An 18,645-nucleotide genomic window follows, 5' to 3' on the forward strand; every position below is an offset into this window, starting at 1 on the left:
GGTTGCCCAGGCAGCAAGATTCATCACCATCGTTGGGATACCCCAAGTCAAGGGGTGATCGATGTAACGTATAACCACCTATGAGCACCGCCTCATGAGAGGTGCCCTTCACAAACCGGAAGGAATTCCATTCCCACGATGTGCAGTAAGTGTGTGACCATCGGTTGCACATCATGCACAGCTGCGGCTGATACCCAGGCAGCGTGCACGGCGACTTCATCTTGGCGCACTTGATGGTGCCTGACACTTTCGAGATGGGGAGTTGGTTCCTGGCGACAGGGGTTACTCGGTGTGGTCGTGACTGATGACGCATATACGAAGGCCTTGGAGCAATGCAGAGAACCGTTGGCCCTGGGTTGACGGTATCAGCGGGTCTGACCCATGGGATGGAGGTTGATGACGGCCCACTCCGTGATGAGCTCTCCTGCTCTGTATCGTTTGATGAATTCTGACTCCTGCCCTCGGTAGCACGTTCCACCATCCGCCTGAGTGATCCCTGCATGCATTCCATCTCATCGTCCCATCAAACCCCTGCGGTGGCTTGGGGAGGGGGGGTGTTGGATACCGAGGCAGTATGCGGTGATGAGTCACTCACTGGGTAAGCTCTACCACATGTCACCCCCCACGTATCTGGCCCCTTCCCCTGTTGCTTCTGAGGGAGTCTTTAACCTGGTGTTGTAAGCTTCTTACTGTGCTCACCCCAGTTCAACGCCGGCATCTCCACATCATGGCCTCTGAGGGAGATCTCAGGGTGGCTTCCGGCTGCCCTGAGGGCCCTGTCCTGTGCCCACCTCCAACACTCGCACCCCACACCACTGGCTTCCCTCCCATGCTTTCCCCCCCCCCACACACACACCTACAAACCCAGCACACCCTCTGCTCCCAGCCCAGCCCTCACATCCTTCAGACAGAGAACTGATGAAATTCGGAAAGTTGGTGAACAGGCGTTTATTGTGATATATACAATTATTGTGCTCTAGTCCTATCACTAACCTATGTGCTTCACCCGTGCCAAATTAACTGGTATCTAACTTTCTGAACTTACAGGCCCTAACGCTCCTTCTAGGTGGTATCCAGGAGATAAACCAGAAGTGGAGGCGGCCTGCTGCGTATCTCGCCCTGCAACCTGGGTCCCCTTTGGCGGCTGTCCTCTGGAGTGACCGGGCCTGGAAGGACATGACCGTCTTCTCGGTGTCATGAATGATGTGGTGCCACCCTGTTCTGCCCACCTCCCATCGGATGTGGCAGGTAGGGGGTCTCAAAGGTCTTTCTGCGGGTGTTACCAGCACAGATCCCATCACCTCCTCCTCCCTTGGTGTGGCCGCTGGCCCCCGAATTAATCCTTTGGATGGGGGTGCGGCAGGAGCAAGGGTGATCCACGATCACCTGGCACTGCCAATCCTGGAGGCTACATGTTCGCGGTCACTGAGCACAGGGACTGGGCAACATTCCTCTGGGACTGTGCCATATTAGTCTGGGATCTTGCCAAGTCCCTCTGTCACTGACTCAGGTCATCCAGTGCCTGCCCAATGATCTTGATGCCTGCAGCCATGACCCACTGTGACTGGGCCAAACTCTGAAGCGCCGCTGCAATGTCCATATGGTCCTGGTACATGGCTGCCTGTGACATGGCGCCCTCGGCCACTGCCACACAGAGTGCCCCAGGCCTTGGACATCTTGTCCCATGGCCAGTACCTTCGCACCAAAGGCCTCCACCAAGGATGCCACCCGTGCGATGTTGGCTTGGGTAGCACACATGGTTGGCACTGCCTCCAGCCCCTGAAGGCAGTTGGACTCCTCCAACTGCACCTTCAGGTGCTGGATGATTGCTGACTCCCCCTCCTGTAGTCCCCAGCCCTGTGCCTGCATCTCTTGCTTTGATGGGACCACTCTTTCCGGAAACCCAAGACCCATCTGGACGGCAACTAGTCCCTAGGGCCGGGCCTTCCTCTGACCATCCGCCCCCTCGGGGGTTCCGACCTCCACCTGATGTACTGCCGCATGTGTGTGGTGTGCACTAAATAGTGCCACAGGAGCCTCTTCACTATAATGCCCAACCAAGGTGAGTGTCTCTGGGATGGTGGAGGGTGCCAGTGACAGCAGTGACGAGAAGTCGGTGTCATTCCCGGACATGTGCTCCAGGGTGTTGTGGAGTTGCAGCAGTGAGCAAGGGACACCAGCAGGTCCCCCCTTGTCACCAGGTGAGCCACTGTGTTCCAGTTAGGGGCGAGGGACCCCAGATGGACCCGTCTCGTCGCCAGGTGATCCTGCAAGACAAATGTCAAGACGCATAGTTAGATCACGGGTGGGGGTGGTTATGAAGGCCGTGGTGGTGACACACGTGCCATTGGGTCATCACAATTCATTGGGGGCTCACTTCGATCTCCAATGCTGACCTCCGCCTCTGCGACTGCCCACTCTCCAACCCCACTGACCAGGTCCTTCACTCACTGCTCTGCGACGGTGAGGGGCCTCAGGTCCGGTGAGTCCCCTCCAGTCTTCTCCTCTTTCCTGCGGCTGCCTTCTCCTTGGGGTTAGGTAATATACAGTGTGAGACACTTGGATGCAGGCAGCACAGGGACTCCACAGCTAGTGGCCTGCGAGTGCAGGGCATCCGACCATGACGGGCAGTATGGGTGTTGGTATGTGGTGCAGGGTGAGACGTGAGCGGTCTGCTGGCAGATGGGGTTTGATCACCCTCTAGGGTGATGTTCAGGTGTGTGGTTTGGGGGGTGGTGCCAGGGCATTCTGGTGGTGGTGAATCACCCTGGTGGCCTGTGGGGCTGCCCTTCCTCACCCAGCACTGCCTACCAATCTACCTGGCGGGGGCCACATGAGGAGTGTGGGGAGTGTGGGACAGGGGTGGTCCCAGGGGCACGGTGGTGCTGGTGACTCATCCTGGGTGCCCTGAGAATGTCGTACAGCTTCTTCCTGCACTGTTGCCCGGTTTGGCGGTGAGGCCCATGGTGCGTATGGCCTCTGCCACCTGCGCCCAGGCCCAGTTGAGATCTATGGGTGGCAGCCGCCTTCCCACACCAGGAATCAGGATGTCCCGCCTCTACTCCATGGCATCGAGCAGTGTCTCCAGCTCTGCATCGGCGAACCTCAGTGCCACTCTTCGGGGTGGCATCTTCTTGGCTGGAATGAGACCGTATGGAGAGTGGAGTGCTTATATGCGGCTGCATCTTGTCAGTCTCTTAAGTGCCAATCCCGACCCTGGCGAATCACACGCCATTGTGCTTTGGCATCGCACTAGTTCTACGTGGAGCCGGTGCTGGCCCAATAGCATGTCCTAAATGGCCCCGGGTCCAGCACCGCCATCGGACCGTAGAACACCTGCCATTCAGTCCCTGTGTCAGCACATCGTCTCTGAAATGGAATATCACGCCCTGCATCTTCAGTAACGGTCCCAATATCTCTTCATATAGCTCATTGTGAAATTTCGTCAGACAGTTCTCCGATGAAGCACCTTGAAACTTTTATTCTGTTAAAGGCACAGTCCAGAATTCAGTGTCAGAAACCTTTGGCTGGATTCTCCGTTACTGGGATTATGTCCCCACACCGGCATCAGAACTGTGGACTTTCATGCCAGGAACCATGGGCCTCACCGCCAAATCGGGCAGCAGTGCAGGAAGAAGCAGTACGACATTCTCAGGGCACCCAGGATGAGTCACCAGCACCACCGTGCCCCTGGGACCACCCCTGTCCCACACTCCCCACTGGGCCCCACACTGGGTCGGAGGCCGAGCATGCGCACGGCGGCAGCCTCTACTGGCTGCGCATGCTCCATGGCGGACTCGGACCGTGGAGCTGGACCCTGAAAATAGACCCCCCCCGATCGGCAGTGCGCCCAACCCTCAATGCCCGCACAAACATTTCCCGGCCAGGTATAAGGCCCCCCTGCCCTCCTATTGGCCTGCCCCCGACCATGGCAGTCACGGACTGAATCCACAGCCTGCAGGTGTGAATTAAATAATTGATCTTGTATTCATAATAAAGTTTTGGTTTAGAAGTATCAAAGCACTATTTTTTCCCGCAATACCTCCTGGGGTGAATCATTCTTTCCGCACAGTCTTAAAATAAACTAAAAAAGACATTAAATTTACATTGTCTTTCACTCTGAGGCCCATTTTAATTACAATCTCTCTTTGCCTTGCACCATTATCCCTCATTGTCATTTAAGAAGTAATTTAATTGTTCTCCGATACATCAGAGACTATGGATCAGATTTTAAATACTGAGGTTGATAGTTTGCTCAGTAAACATGCATTGGTTTTAAATGGCCCCATTACACCCAAATTGTGCTCAGAAGAGGTGGTGATGAAATAGAGTCGGGCCCGCTAAGCCTGGAGGAAGATCAGAGGTGGCCTTGAGAACTTTCGAGTGTCAAGGTGGATTGGTTAGAAGGCCCTCCTTAATTCTCTGGCACTTTATTTCAGTTGTTTTAGAAGTTATTAGGCCCTCAAACCCTTAACCCTCAGAGCCCCTCACCCTTCAGATCCCCCCAAGCCCTACTCACTCCCCATGGCCACTCCAAGACAACTCATGTTGCCTTATGCCCCCATGTCCACTCCATGTCATCTCATACTCCATGTCCTTTATAGCCATTCACCCCGTATCCACTATGGGCAGACTTCAGAAGCCACGTGGAGATGGAAAAATAAATTCTAACATTCTCATGGAACTCTCACTCATGCGCACTTGCCACTGATAAAAACTCCAATTCATGATATCCTTTCAAAGATTTTAAATCCCCTCAAGTGTTTAATATGTTATAAAACCAAGCTCTACTTAATCATAGTAGCAAAAAAAATCTAATCCTTTAATAGACTCTTTAAACTGTGAACTCAGCCCCACCTCCCAACTCTGTGAAAATCCACCCCTTTGTCCCTTTCTCCCGATCACTCTTTCTATGAAAAAATGCAAAATTTTTACCTTTTTCCATTTCTGATGCAAACCCACTGACCTGAAACCCTAATTTGGTGCTCGCTCCACAGATGCTGCCTGATTTGCTGAGCATTTCACCATTTCTGTTTTTACTTGACAATTTCCCGGTCTTAACTGAGGATGTTAACAAAGATAGCGCATACTGCATAGCTGGATTAAAAACTTTTCAACATTGATACCAGTTAAGTGGCTCGTTAGCTGCTCACAGAGCATTAAAAGATCATTATTGGATTGTGATTGTGTTTTTTTCATTACCACAAGCAACTCTCGACAAGCACATGTTTTAACATTGTGCATTCCCACGATTTTGTCAGTGGGCCAAAACGTGAAGCACAAATCTTTCTGCCATTTTTTTTTGCAAACAAAAGTTTAATCTCTCCAGTGTATCTAAACACCATTTCACACAGGAGAATTCAAAGTGATGATTGCACATTTGTAAACTCAGTTTGTTTTAAATCCATTCATCAAAAATACCTGAACTGATAAATTCAAGAAAAAAAACACTTTTTGGACAAAGTGTATCTAACCACTTTGGCATTTTGCTTTTGCTATTGGCCCTTAATAACTGGTGTATGAGCCTCGTTGGTACAGTTAATTTGTCCAAACTGAACTATTTGTGCAAAAACATGATTAATTGGAAACAGGATGATTCAGAGATCATGCAGAAATTCAGAGATCATGCAGTCACCTCAAAGAGATGGTGAGTGGTACAAGGCTGATAATTATATCCCCTTTTGTAATTGGAATTTCACACTTCTAGAGCCGCAGATTGAAAACATGTAAAGCAGAAAATCAGCCAGAGCATATAGATGAAGCAATATTAAAAATTGAAAATAACAACATTTTAGATATTAAAAAATCAGATAAACCAACTATTTTTATTTAATTACGTATTTCAATACTGCAGGATACTATCCTGGACCAAAATAAAAAGTACAACCAGATCCCCAAATTTTTGTTTGTTCTTGAAATATGATGAGGGCAATCTTTAACTTCACTGCTCAGATTGCTCTGAGAGGGTTAGATGATGAGGGGTAGAGGAAGCCCATGCTGGACTATACACTGACACGGACCTGTGGGCTGAATGGTCTATTTCTATGCTGTAGACTCAATTGAACTTTCTTGTTATAGAACTCACCCAGTTTTTATTTCCACTGACGCTAATAGAAGTCAAAATCCAAATTAGGCAGGTTCTGAAAAAGGTGAGAAGTCTCCTTTCATTTTTATCTTTTGTTGAATTCATAGAATTCATAGAATTTACAGTGCAGAAGGAGGCCATTCGGCCCATCGAGTCTGCACCAGCTCTTGGAAAGAGCACCCGACCCAAGGTCAACACCTCCACCCTATCCCCATAACCCAGTAACTCCACCCAACACTAAGGGCAATTTTGGACACTGAAGGCAATTTATCATGGCGAACCACCTAACCTGCACATCTTTGGACTGTGGGAGGAAACCGGAGCACCCGGAGGAAACCCACGCACTCACAGGGAGGATGTGCAGACACAGACAGTGACCCAAGCCTCGTTATTATACCACATTAGAAAAGTTTTAGAAAATTGTTCTTACCCTGCCAATATCAAGAAGTCTTTCAAAGTCATCATTGAAATCATGTTTTAAATTCAAAGAATTGAAATATAGTGACTCTGATTAACCTAAAATTTATACCTGAAAGAAGGTGTGGGAGAGATATTTTGGCACAGTATTATGGAAGGGACTTTTTTTTGGCTTGTCAATCGCCTCCAGTCCTATAACCCTCTGAGGATGCTGCATTCCTCCAACTTTGGCTTCTCTGATATTGTCAGTTTCCTTCACCCTACGAATGATATCCATGTCATCAAGCTCAAATTCCCTCTCCAAAACTCTTGCTCTCCCTTTAGGACATTGTTTAAAGCCTTGACCTTCGGTCCCGTGCTTGGTCACTTGTCCTAATGCCACATTCTTTAGTGCGGTGTCAAGTTTTGTCCGATTGTGTTCCACTGACATCTCGTGGGACATTTTATTTACATTAAAAGGCGCTACATAAATGCTACTTGTTGTTGATGCGCCGGAAAAAAATGTAATGGCTTCAATGTAAATAACATTTTCCACAACATGGATAATTTTCAGCCCCGGCAATTTCTTTAATAATATAGGCTGTTGCTTATCAAAACAAAATATTTTTTTCAACAGTATGAATTTGAAACACAGAGCCTTTTAAGCTGTTGCATTTCATGGTAAAATGAAGGAAACAAAGCATACCCAATGGGTGTGAAATAGAAAATTTAATTCATCAGTGAGATTTGATGTCAAAATCTGCAATCAAATGTGGAATAAATTCTTTAGCTATTCCATTAGACATTCAGCTCCTAACACAATAACTAAACGTAGATTTTATTTGATCTTAATAGATACAATTAAAAATTGTCTTAAAACATTCTTTCTGCAGCCTTTTATCCCTGTTGACAGATGTTGGGCTTCTACGCACAGAATTTGTTACACAGAGATATAGGTTTAACAGGTTGCACTTTCTGACCCCAACTATTCAATAATTTTTTGGAACTAATGTTATATTTTTGCTTCATGAATAATTCTTTGACAAAATAAATACCTTCATCCAAAATTACATTTGCATTTCAATTTTCGGTCCAGGCATTGTCTGCCAATATTCTATTCAATGGCAATATTTATAGCACTTATTAGGAAAATTGATTTTTCCTTTGATTCCTGAACTTTTGTTTATTCTCGGAATAAAAGGTTTTTGATAATTACATGACAAAGTGTAAAACTGCTTTTCATCTGAGGAGATAGCATCAATTTGTTTCATAAATTCTCCCTGAAGTAATTCTTAGCATCTGATTTTACGCGTCAGTTCACGGGATCTGTGTATCACTGGGTTAGGCCAGCATTCATTGCCAATCCCTGATTGACCTTCAGAAAGTGGTGGCGAACCAACCTCTTGAACCGCTGCAGTCCATGTGGAGTAGATACATCCACAGTGCTGTAAGGGAGGAAGTTCCAAGATTTTGACTCAGCGATAATGAAGAAACAGCGACATAATTCCAATTAGGATGGTGCGTGAGACTAAAAAGATATAAATCTAGGTGGGAATTGAATCAAATCAGTAAGGCAGCTCCTTTTAAATTTCAGGAGTTTAAATTAATTTAAATTAAGCTAGAATTGTGCAGGGTAGGTTAACAAGGGCTGCCCCACCCACTCACATAACTGGTTGGCAGTTAAGTGTCAGTCACTTAAATCTACCTTGATCTAAAAGCAGGTGGGGGAGGGGAGTCAATTCAGGACAATTTAAAAAGAGCAACTTGTAAACTCACTCCCAGTGAGTTCTCCCAGTGAGCCAGAGAAGACACAGCCAGAGTGAGACAGAACCAAGAGTGAGTTTGGGAATTTGAATCTAGGTGGGAATTTGAAGCGAATGGGGAGGGGGAGGGGGAGGGGAAGGGGGAGGGGGGTTGCTTTTGATCCCTGGTAAGTGACTGGTAAGTAGTGTTTCAGTTTTCTTTTTCTTTTCATTGGGGCAGCACGGTAGCCTTGTGGATAGCACAATTGCTTCACAGCTCCAGGGTCCCAGGTTCGATTCCGGCTTGGGTCACTGTCTGTGCGGAGTCTGCACATCCTCCCCGTGTGTGCGTGGGTTTCCTCCGGGTGCTCCGGTTTCCTCCCACAGTCCAAAGATGTGCAGGTTAGGTGGATTGGCCATGATAAATTGCCCTTAGTGTCCAAAATTGCCCTTAGTGTTGGGTGGGGTTACTGGGTTATGGGGCTAGGGTGGTGGTGTTGACCTTGGGTAGGGTGCTCTTTCCAGGAGCCGGTGCAGACTCGATGGGCCGAATGGCCTCCTTCTGCACTGTAAATTCTATGAAATCTATGAAATCTATCTATATTTATCTTTTTCTTCGTTGTTTATTTATTTATTCATTTATTCTTTTTTGGAGGGGAAATAGTAATTGTTGAAGTTAACCGAAGGTTTAAGACATGGCAGGTGATCTCAGACCTGTGTCATGCTCCTCATGTGAGATGTGGGAGCTCAGGGACACGTCAACTGTCCCTGGCTCCTTCACATGCAAGAAGAGTGTCCAGTTGCAGCTCCTGTTAGACCGCTTGATGGCTCTGGAGCTGCGGATGGACTCACTTTGGAGCATCCGCGATGCAGAGGACGTCGTGGATAGCACGTTTAGCGAGTTGGTCACACCGCAGATGAAAGGTACTGAGGGAGATAGAAAATGGGTGACCAAAAGACAGAGCAAGAGTAGGAAGGCAGTGCAGGGGTCTTCTGCAGTCATCTCCCTGCAAAACAGATATACCGCTTTGGATACTGTTGAGGGCGATGGCTCACCAGGGGAAGGCAGCAGCAGCCAGGTTCATGGCACCGTGGCTGGCTCTGTTGCGCAGCTGGACAGGAAGAAGAATGACAGGGCTATAGTGATAAGGGACTCAATTGTAAGGGGAATAGACAGGCAGTTCTGTGGATGCAATCAAGACTCCAGGATGGTATGTTGCCTCCCTGGTGCAAGGGTCAAGGATGTCTCGGAGAGGCTGCAGGACATTCTGGGGGGGGGGGAGGGTGAACAGCCAGCTGTTGTGTTGCGCGTAGGCACCAACGATATAGGTAAAAAATGGGACGAAGTCCTACAAGCTGAATTCAGGGAGTTAGGAGTTAAACTAAAAAGTAGGACCTCAAAGGTAGTAATCTCAGGATTGCTACCAGTGCCATGAGCTAGTCAGAGTAGGAATGTCAGGATAGATAGGATGAATGCATGGCTCGAGAGATGGCGCAAGAGGGAGGGATTCAAATTCCTGGGGCATTGGAACCGGTTCTGGGGGAGGTGGGGCCAGTACAAACCAGACGGTCTGCACCTGGGCAGGACTGGTAACGATATCCTAGGGTGGGTGTTTGCTAGAGCTCTTGGGGAGAGTTTAAACTTATGTGGCAGGGGGATGGGAACCGATGCAGGAAGTTGGAAGGTAGTAAAACAGGGACAGAAATAAAAGGCAGTAAGGGGGAAAGTGTAAGGCAGAGAAGCCATAGTCAAAAATCAAAAAGGGCGACAGTCCAAGGTACAGTGACTGAGGGAAGCTCAGTGAATAGGACCAGGAATACTAAAAGGAATAAAACGGGAAGTGAAAACATTAATGGTAAGCGACGCGGCAGTTTGTTACATAAAGATATGGGTTCAACGACAAGGAAAATTAGGAGAAAGGTTAAGAGGAAATATAACATAGGAGAGGTTACTGATCGAGGTGTTAAGATTCAGAACAGAGGTAAAAAAACCAACATAAGTGTACTTTACCTGAATGCTCGTAGTATACCAAATAAGGTAAATGAGTTGATGCCGCAAATCATCGTGAATGACTATAATTTAGTGGCCATTACTGAAACATGGTTGAAGGATGGTCACGACTGGGAGTTAAATATCCAAGGGTATCAAACTATTCGGAAGTACAGAGTGGATGGTAAGGGAGGTGGTGTAGCTCTGTTATTTAAGGATGACATCTGGGCAACAGTAAGGGATGACATTGGTGCTATGGAGGATAAGGTTAAATCCATTTGGGTGGAAATCAGGAATAGTAAGGCAAAAAAGTCACTGATCGGAGTAGTCTATAGGCCACCAAATAGTAACATTATGGTGGGGCAGGCAGTAAACAAAGAAATAACTGATGCATGTAGAAATGGTACAGCAGTTATCATGGGGGATTTTAATCTACATGTCGATTGGTTTAACCAGGTCAGTCAAGGCAGCCTTGAGGAGGAGTTTATAGAATGTATCCGTGATAGTTTCCTAGAACAGTATGTAATGGAACCTATGAGGGAACAAGCGGTCCTAGATCTGGTTCTGTGTAATGAGACGGGATTGATTCAGGATCTCATAGTTAGGGATCCTCTCGGAAGGAGCGATCACAATATGGTGGAATTTAAAATACAGATGGAGGGTGAGAAAGTAAAATCAAACACTAGTGTTTTATGCTTAAACAAAGGAGATTACAATGGGATGAGAGAAGAAACTAGCTAAGGTAGATTGGGAGCAAAGACTTTATGGTGAAATAGTTGAGGAACAGTGGAGAACGTTCCAAGCGATTTTTCACAGTGCTCAGCAAAGGTTTATACCAACAAAAAGGAAGGACGGTAGAAAGGGGGAAAATCGACCATGGATATCTAAGGAAATAAGGGGAAGTATCAAATTGAAGGAAAAAGCGTACAAAGTAGCAAAGATTAGTGGGAGACTAGAGGACTGGGAAATCTTTAGGGGGCAACTAAAAAAGCTATAAAGAAGAGTAAGATAGATTGTGAGAGTTAACTTGCTCAGAATATAAAAACAGGTCGTAAAAGTTTCTACAAATATATAAAACAAAAAAGAGTGGCTAAGGTAAATATTGGTCCTTTAGAGGATGAGAAGGGAGATTTAATAATGGGAGATGAGGAAATGGCTGAGGAACTGAACAGGTTTTTTGGGTCGGTCTTCACAGTGGAAGACACAAATAACATGCCAGTGACTGATGGAAATCAGGCTATGACAGGTGAGAACCTTTAGAGGATTGTTATCACCAAGGAGGTAGTGATGGGCAAGCTAATGGGGTTAAAGGTAGACAAGTCTCCTGGCCCTGATGGAATGCATCCCAGAGTGCTAAAAGAGATGGCTAGGGAAATTGCAAATGCACTAGTGATAATTTACCTAAATTCACTCGACTCTGGGGAGGTCGCGGCGGATTGGACATTAGCAAACGTGACACCACTGTTTAAAAAAGGAGGTAGGCAGAAAGCAGGTAATTATAGGCCAGTGAGCTTAACTTCGGTAGCAGGGAAGATACTGGAATCTATCATCAAGGAAGAAATAGCGAGGCATCTGGATGGAAATTGTCCCATTGGGGAGACGCAGCATGGGTTCATAAAGGGCAGGTCGTGCATAACTAATTTAGTGGAATTTTTTGAGGACATTACCAGTGCGGTAGATAACGGGGAGCCAATGGATGTGGTATATCTGGATTTCCAGAAAGCCTTTGACAAGGTGCCACACAAGAGGTTGCTGCATAAGATAAAGATGCATGGCATTAAGGGGAAAGTAGTAGCATGGATAGAGGATTGGTTGATTAATAGAAAGCAAAGAGTGGGGATTAATGGGTGTTTCTCTGGTTGGCAATCAGTAGCTAGTGGTGTCCCTCAGGGATCAGTGTTGGGCCCACAACTGTTCACAATTTACATAGATGATTTGGAGTTGGGGACCAAGGGCAATGTGTCCAAGTTTGCAGGCGACACTAAGATAAGTGGTAAAGCAAAAAGTGCAGAGGATACTGGAAATCTGCAGAGGGATTTGGATAGGCTAAGTGAATGGGCTAGGGTCTGGCAGATGGAATACAATGTTGACAAATGTGAGATTATCCATATTTGGTAGGAATAACAGCAAAAGGGATTATTATTTAAATGATAAAATATTAAAACATGCTGCTGTGCAGAGAGACCTGGGTGTGCTAGTGCATGAGTCGCAAAAGGTTGGTTTACAGGTGCAACAGGTGATTAAGAAGGCAAATGGAATTTAGTCCTTAATCGCTAGAGGGATGGAGTTTAAGACTAAGGAGGATATGCTGCAATTGTATAAGTTGTTAATGAGGCCACACCTGGAGTATTGTGTTCAGTTTTGGTCTCCTTACTTGAGAAAGGACGTACTTGCACTGGTGGGTGTGCAGAGGAGATTCACGAGGTTAATCCCAGAGCTGAAGGGGTTGGATTACGAGGAGAGGTTGCGTAGACTGAGACTGTACTCGTTGGAATTTAGAAGGATGAGGCGGGATCTTATAGAAACATATAAAATTATGAAGGGAATAGATAGGATAGATGTGGGCAGGTTGTTTCCACTGGTGTGTGAAAGCAAAACTAGGGGGCATAGCCTCAAAATAAGGGGAAGTAGATTTAGGACTGAGTTTAGGAGGAACTTCTTCACCCAAAGTGTTGTGAATCTATGGAATTCCTTGCCCAGTGAAGCAGTAGAGGCTCCTTCATGCAATGTTTTTAAGATAAAGATAGATAGTTTTTTGAAGAATAAAGGGATTAAGGGTGATGGTGTTCGGGCCGGAAAGTGGAGCTGAGTCCACAAAAGATCAGCCATGATCTCATTGAATGGTGGAGCAGGCTCGAGGGGCCAGGTGGCCTATTCCTGCTCCTAGTTCTTATGTTATGTTCTTATAATAAAGAGACAAAGAGATGGCCCTCATTGTACCTTGGGTCTGGGGATGTCACAGTGGTGTGAGAAGCCATGTTTTCAGGGGGTAGCCCTAATCCCTGACTGTCCAACCATGTATGAGGGGGATGGGTCCAAATATTCTTGGAAGCCCAGACTTCATGAGGACAAAAGAGTCATAGGCACAGACATGTGAAAATCTTTTGCGAAGGTCGCAGTTGAGTTGCATGTTCATGTAGTGGTAGCAATTTTGCTTGATGTACCTCTCAGCTTTCACATACAGAGCCCTTATGACAATGTGCATGCTGTCAAACTATATCTTCTACCTGGAGAATCCCGAGACCGAGGAAAATCCTGCCAGCCTCTATATTCCCACTGCAGCACCTGTGTCAAAGGAGTTGAAGTGCCCCATCTTGGCAAAAAAAAGGGCACCGGTTACCTGATGAATACACATGTGTGCTGCCAACTGTGAAATCCTACGGAGATCCCACAGGGGTGATATGGTGGCAAAGTGGTTAGCACTGCTGCCTCACAGCTCCAGGGACCAGGTTCAATTCCGACCTTGGGTGATTGTCGCTGTGGAGTTTGCAGTTTCTCCCCTTGCTCCGGTTTCCTCCCACAGTCCAAAGATGTGCAGATTAGGTGGATTGGCCATACTAAATTGCCCCTTAGTGCCCAAAAGATTGGCCTTAAATAGGGGGCCGTTACAAGGGCAGACTTGAGACCTCCTGCATGATGTTTGTTGAAAAGTCAGAGACTAATAGGAGTAACCATCACAAGACCGATGCAGCAGGGAAGTGACAAGATAGGGGCAAGTGTCAACATTGGAATAACACAATGAACACATGAATAACTGGAGTAATACAGTCAATGGGTCAACTAACACAGGGCAACAATATATCAGCCAGCAAACAAATGCATGGCGCACTCCAAGGGTCACAGGTCACCTCCAGCAGCGTGCTAGTGCTATACCTGGGCTAATAAGTGGATGTTTGGTGCCCTTTTATGGGCAGAGAGCAGGAGGAACCTGCCTCCACCTCAGATGTGTTCAGACCGCTGATGTGAGCCTGAAGCTAATCGTGGATCACAATCTGCACCCAGAACCCACTGGTGATGAAATTAACAAAAAATGCCGGGTGAAATTAGATGGTAATGATGGGTGCAGTTTGCGAGTTGCAAAATGACCCAGCGCATATTTTACATCCTGGAGAGGAAAATTGGGCCCCTGGATTCCAAACATGCAAAGTTAAATGTGGAAATCAGTGACGATGATTCTCCAGTGGGTGTATTGTTGAGCAGCCCCAGAATGCAAGCAATTAGAAATCAGTGAACTGACAAAAACCTCCACACTTTTGTCTTGGTATTGCTGTAAAAACCTTTGAAAAAGTTGCGCCTTATTGAATGAGCTGTAACTGCATAGTTAGTAGCATACTAAGTTGATATAATTACTGTTAACATGCCTCATGGGCCTTGAAAGAGTAAATTTTAATTTGATTTATGTCAAATTTTTCCTTTATTGTTATATTTTTTTGTTATGGCAAACAGAAAAGGTATGGAAGTGCCCACACTCTGGATTCTTGTAAAACACAATAAGTTTATTAAGTGTGTTGCTCATTCAATCGAAGATGGTGTACTGCCCAAATCCCACGCAAACACTCTGCTGACGGCACTTCGCATCATGTGACGCATAACCAGTAGGAATTATTCTCTGATACATAACACCCCTCTCCCTTTACTTAATAGTGCAACAACAACAATTAACATTTATACAACAGATCCACTTATGTGTTATTTCTATACATATATACAATTCAATAAGACAGCCTCTCTGGGGGACATCTATTCCTTTTTGGTAGAATTCGGCACAACTTGGCTATTTGCGACCTTGGAAGTGTTCTCATTCCTGTCTGTAGATGGTACTTCTTGGGTGATTATTCCAGCACCTTCAGGACCCACACCGGCCGATCTTCGCGGCCCACGCTGACCGACCTTCGTAACTCATGCCAGTGGGTCAGGTGGAGGCAGTCAGCCATGCTGTGGTCCGGGCCTGCGCACTGCCGGAGCTGCCTGAGGGGGCACGCAAGTGCAGAGCGGGCGGCATTCTCAACCCAAAAGCCAGTCACGGCTAGCATTTCTAAAAGCTGGTCGCAGCCGTTGGGCGCTTCTCCCGCGATCTGCAATGCCGTGACCGATCACTTCGTGACCCTCCTGTCACGCACCCACAGCCCACCTGCAAGTCGCAACCCTGAGTCTGAAAAACCCTGACCTAGGACATTTATGGATGTCTTGAAAAAGTCAGACTTTTCCTTTTTAACTCTCAGATTGTGACTCTGTAAACACTTCAGGGTAGCTTCCAAATTCTCCAAGTCTTCGTATTCACTGGTGACAAATAGGTAATCTAAATAACATAGCATTCCATTCAGCCCACTGAGAATTTGATCCATGGATCTTTGAAACAGAGTAGTCACAGTATTTCAAATGGAAGTCTTCTGTAACAACTCAGAGATTTAATTTCATGACCTTTTGAGTTTTGGATATACCCAAAAACGTTGTTGATTGTCCGCATTGACAAGGCACCAAACTTTAGCTCTTGCGGTAGCTCGGTTTATGTGTCTTTTGAATGACATTGAGCTTCATCCAATAATTGATAGATACAACTAATCTGTTTAGGTGTACTTTTTCTCTTGCACCTTCCTGGTGTAGAGGTCTTCTGAACTCAATACACCCTGGCAATGTGGCCCTTCTTGCCACAGTTCTTGCATGTGTTTGTTTCACTCCAGCAGTCCCCTGATGAGTGTCCAACCTGAATACATCAGCAGCATGGTTGCAACCTTATTCTTGGTGGTGTCCATTTTGCGGATCTTCGCTCCAGCCCCTATCTGCGAAGCGTCTCTTGTTGCAAGCTCCATAGATGTGGCAACTTTCACAGCAGCTATTAAAGTTTAATCACATAAAGCAGCTTCCTCTGAATAGCTTGACTGTGGAGTCCACAAACCAGCCTGTTATGAAGAGTATCACCAAGTGTTGTGCCAAATTCTTGTTGCCTAGTTTTGCTGGGTTAACTAAATTCTGTAGCAGCATAAACATTTTACACCCTACTGAGTTGCGAAATGTTGAGACTTTTAGGTCCTTCGGTGTCTGATTAGCTATTAAAAACAATTAGAATGTTTCTTCACGTGAATTCCGTTTTTCATAATCTTCATCATATGCGTCCATGGTGTCCGGTTTTACCACCATTTTTGGATCCCGGCTCCTATGTTTCTAAACTTCAACCAACTTCCTCCCTTCCGATTGTTACGTAAAGCATGGCACAAATGATCTCCTCTTACTTGCAGCTAGAATCTTTTTTCTGTTTTGCAATTTTTCCCCCCCACGTAATAGCCCAGGCAGTGCCGGAAGACTTTGAAATCCACGTTCCCTGCAGCTCATTTCACTGAACCACGTGCACGGTCCGTACAGCCCAGATTACGCTCACTTCAATGCAAGAATGTTTTCTCTGATAGTCTGTCTTCTTCCTGTCAATTAAATTTTTTTTTTAGGGCAGCGCGGTGGTGCAGTGGTTAGTACTGCAGCCTCATGGCACCGAGGTCCCCCAGGTTCGATCCTGGCACCGGGTCACTGTCCGTGTGGAGTTTGCACTTTAACCCCGTGTCTGCATGGATTTCGCCCCACAACCCAAATATGTGCAGGGTAATGGATTGGCCATGCTAAATTGCCCCTTAATTGGAAGAAATGAATTGGGTACTCTAAATTTATAAAAATAAAAGAAAATTAAAACTTTTTTAAACAAATTCTGCAATTGCTGCAGTGCTTTGCCTGATGTCTATGTGTATGAAAGCCTGGTCATGAGAATCTTCCATTGCTTCTGATGTTGTCCCCACTGTTTAGTCGGCAATTTGTTTTTCAGCAATTTGTCAGCCTCAATCCTCGTTGCCAGTTTTCTCCTCTGTTATATTTCTTTGTTTCCACAAAGAGAAAGGTGTAGAGGGACTCACACTCTTGATTCTTGTAAAACACAAAAAGAGGTTTATAAAGAGGTGTTGCTCATACAATCAAAGATGGTGAACTGTCCAAAGCTGCAAACACTCTGCTGACATCACTACACATCCTGCGATGCTTAACCAGCAGGCATGTGATATATAACATTTAGAATAAAGACTTCCACATATATATTTGTTTATATTTTGGATTCTATCTTAATCCAAGTGTATGATCTAATCACTTATTTCATCATCCGTAGAATTAAAAGTGAACGTAGTGTTTTTTACTTCTTGGCTTGCTGTCAGGGAGAGTACTTCACTGTGACTGGCTGCTCATCCTGCTTGATGACCTCATGGTAGGTGGATGACTGGAGATGCCCTTGACTTGTTGCCAGATTGAAACTGATGTCAGGATGGGGGGAAAGACCCCAACAGAGTTTGCCAGGTCTCTGTGGGAATCTATCTTTGAAGTCAGCAGCGAACACCATTGCACTGCCGCTGACAGTACAATCCAGCCTCCTGGAGGCGGGGTTCCCAATGCTAAATAGGAAAAGCTAAACGGAGATTTTGCATTGGCTTGGGAATTAGATAGTCAAGTGCCAGAGAAAATTCAATGTAGCGAAATACAAAGGACTTCTGACAGAGACAAAGAAAGAATTTGGGAAGGGAAAGTGTAGCATGCTTGAGAAACAGGTGAGTTTAGAGTTAAGGTTCCCAAAGCTTTCAGTCACTCGGGTTATCCTGGCCTCATGTCTGGGCTTTTTGTTGGAGAATTTACAGATTGATTGCTATTTTTCATCAACAACTTCATTGTCATTATACCATGTCCTGGTTGGTAGAGGGCAACCAGATGGACCTATTATTTTTTCTTCTCGCAATTCCTGTGCTTCTTTAGCTGCCAATTTTACACACAATGAGTAAATCACTGTGTAAAATATTCCAGAACAAAACAAAGCTCACTCTCAACCTACACTGAGCCTTTAAAAAGTGATGAAATGTGACAATGAAATGTAAATAACTCAGGCCCTCTTTTTGCTGTAGACTAGGTGGTGAGCTAAACACAGGTAGCGCAAAATAAATTTGTCATTTGAACAATGTGACAACAAAAATGTCCATTTTAAAGACTGCAGCTAATTACTGATTCTGCCCCCTTCTTCCAGCTCTCACACACAGCTGCCAATCAAAGCTAGGAAGACATGAAATTTAAAAAGCACCTTTAATGACCATAGGATGCGCCAAAGAGCTTTACAACAAATGAAGCCCTCCTGAAGTATAATCACTGTGTCATAGGAAATACACCAGCTACTCTGCACATAGCAGACTGCCTCAAACAGCAACATGAGAATGACCAGATAATCTGCTTTTGGGATATTAATTCAGTGATAAACATTAGCCAGGATAACAATGAGAACTCTCTTGCCTATTTCAAAATAATGCAATGGGATCTATAATGCCTATCTGATGCTCGATTAAAAGACTCATCCACAGGCACCATTCTTTCCATGCTGGACTGGAGTGCCAACTTCGACTTTGCTTAAAGCCTGGACTGGG

The sequence above is a fragment of the Scyliorhinus torazame genome, chromosome 8 (genome assembly GCF_047496885.1).
Source record: "Scyliorhinus torazame isolate Kashiwa2021f chromosome 8, sScyTor2.1, whole genome shotgun sequence".
NCBI classification, from domain to species: Eukaryota; Metazoa; Chordata; class Chondrichthyes; order Carcharhiniformes; family Scyliorhinidae; genus Scyliorhinus; species Scyliorhinus torazame.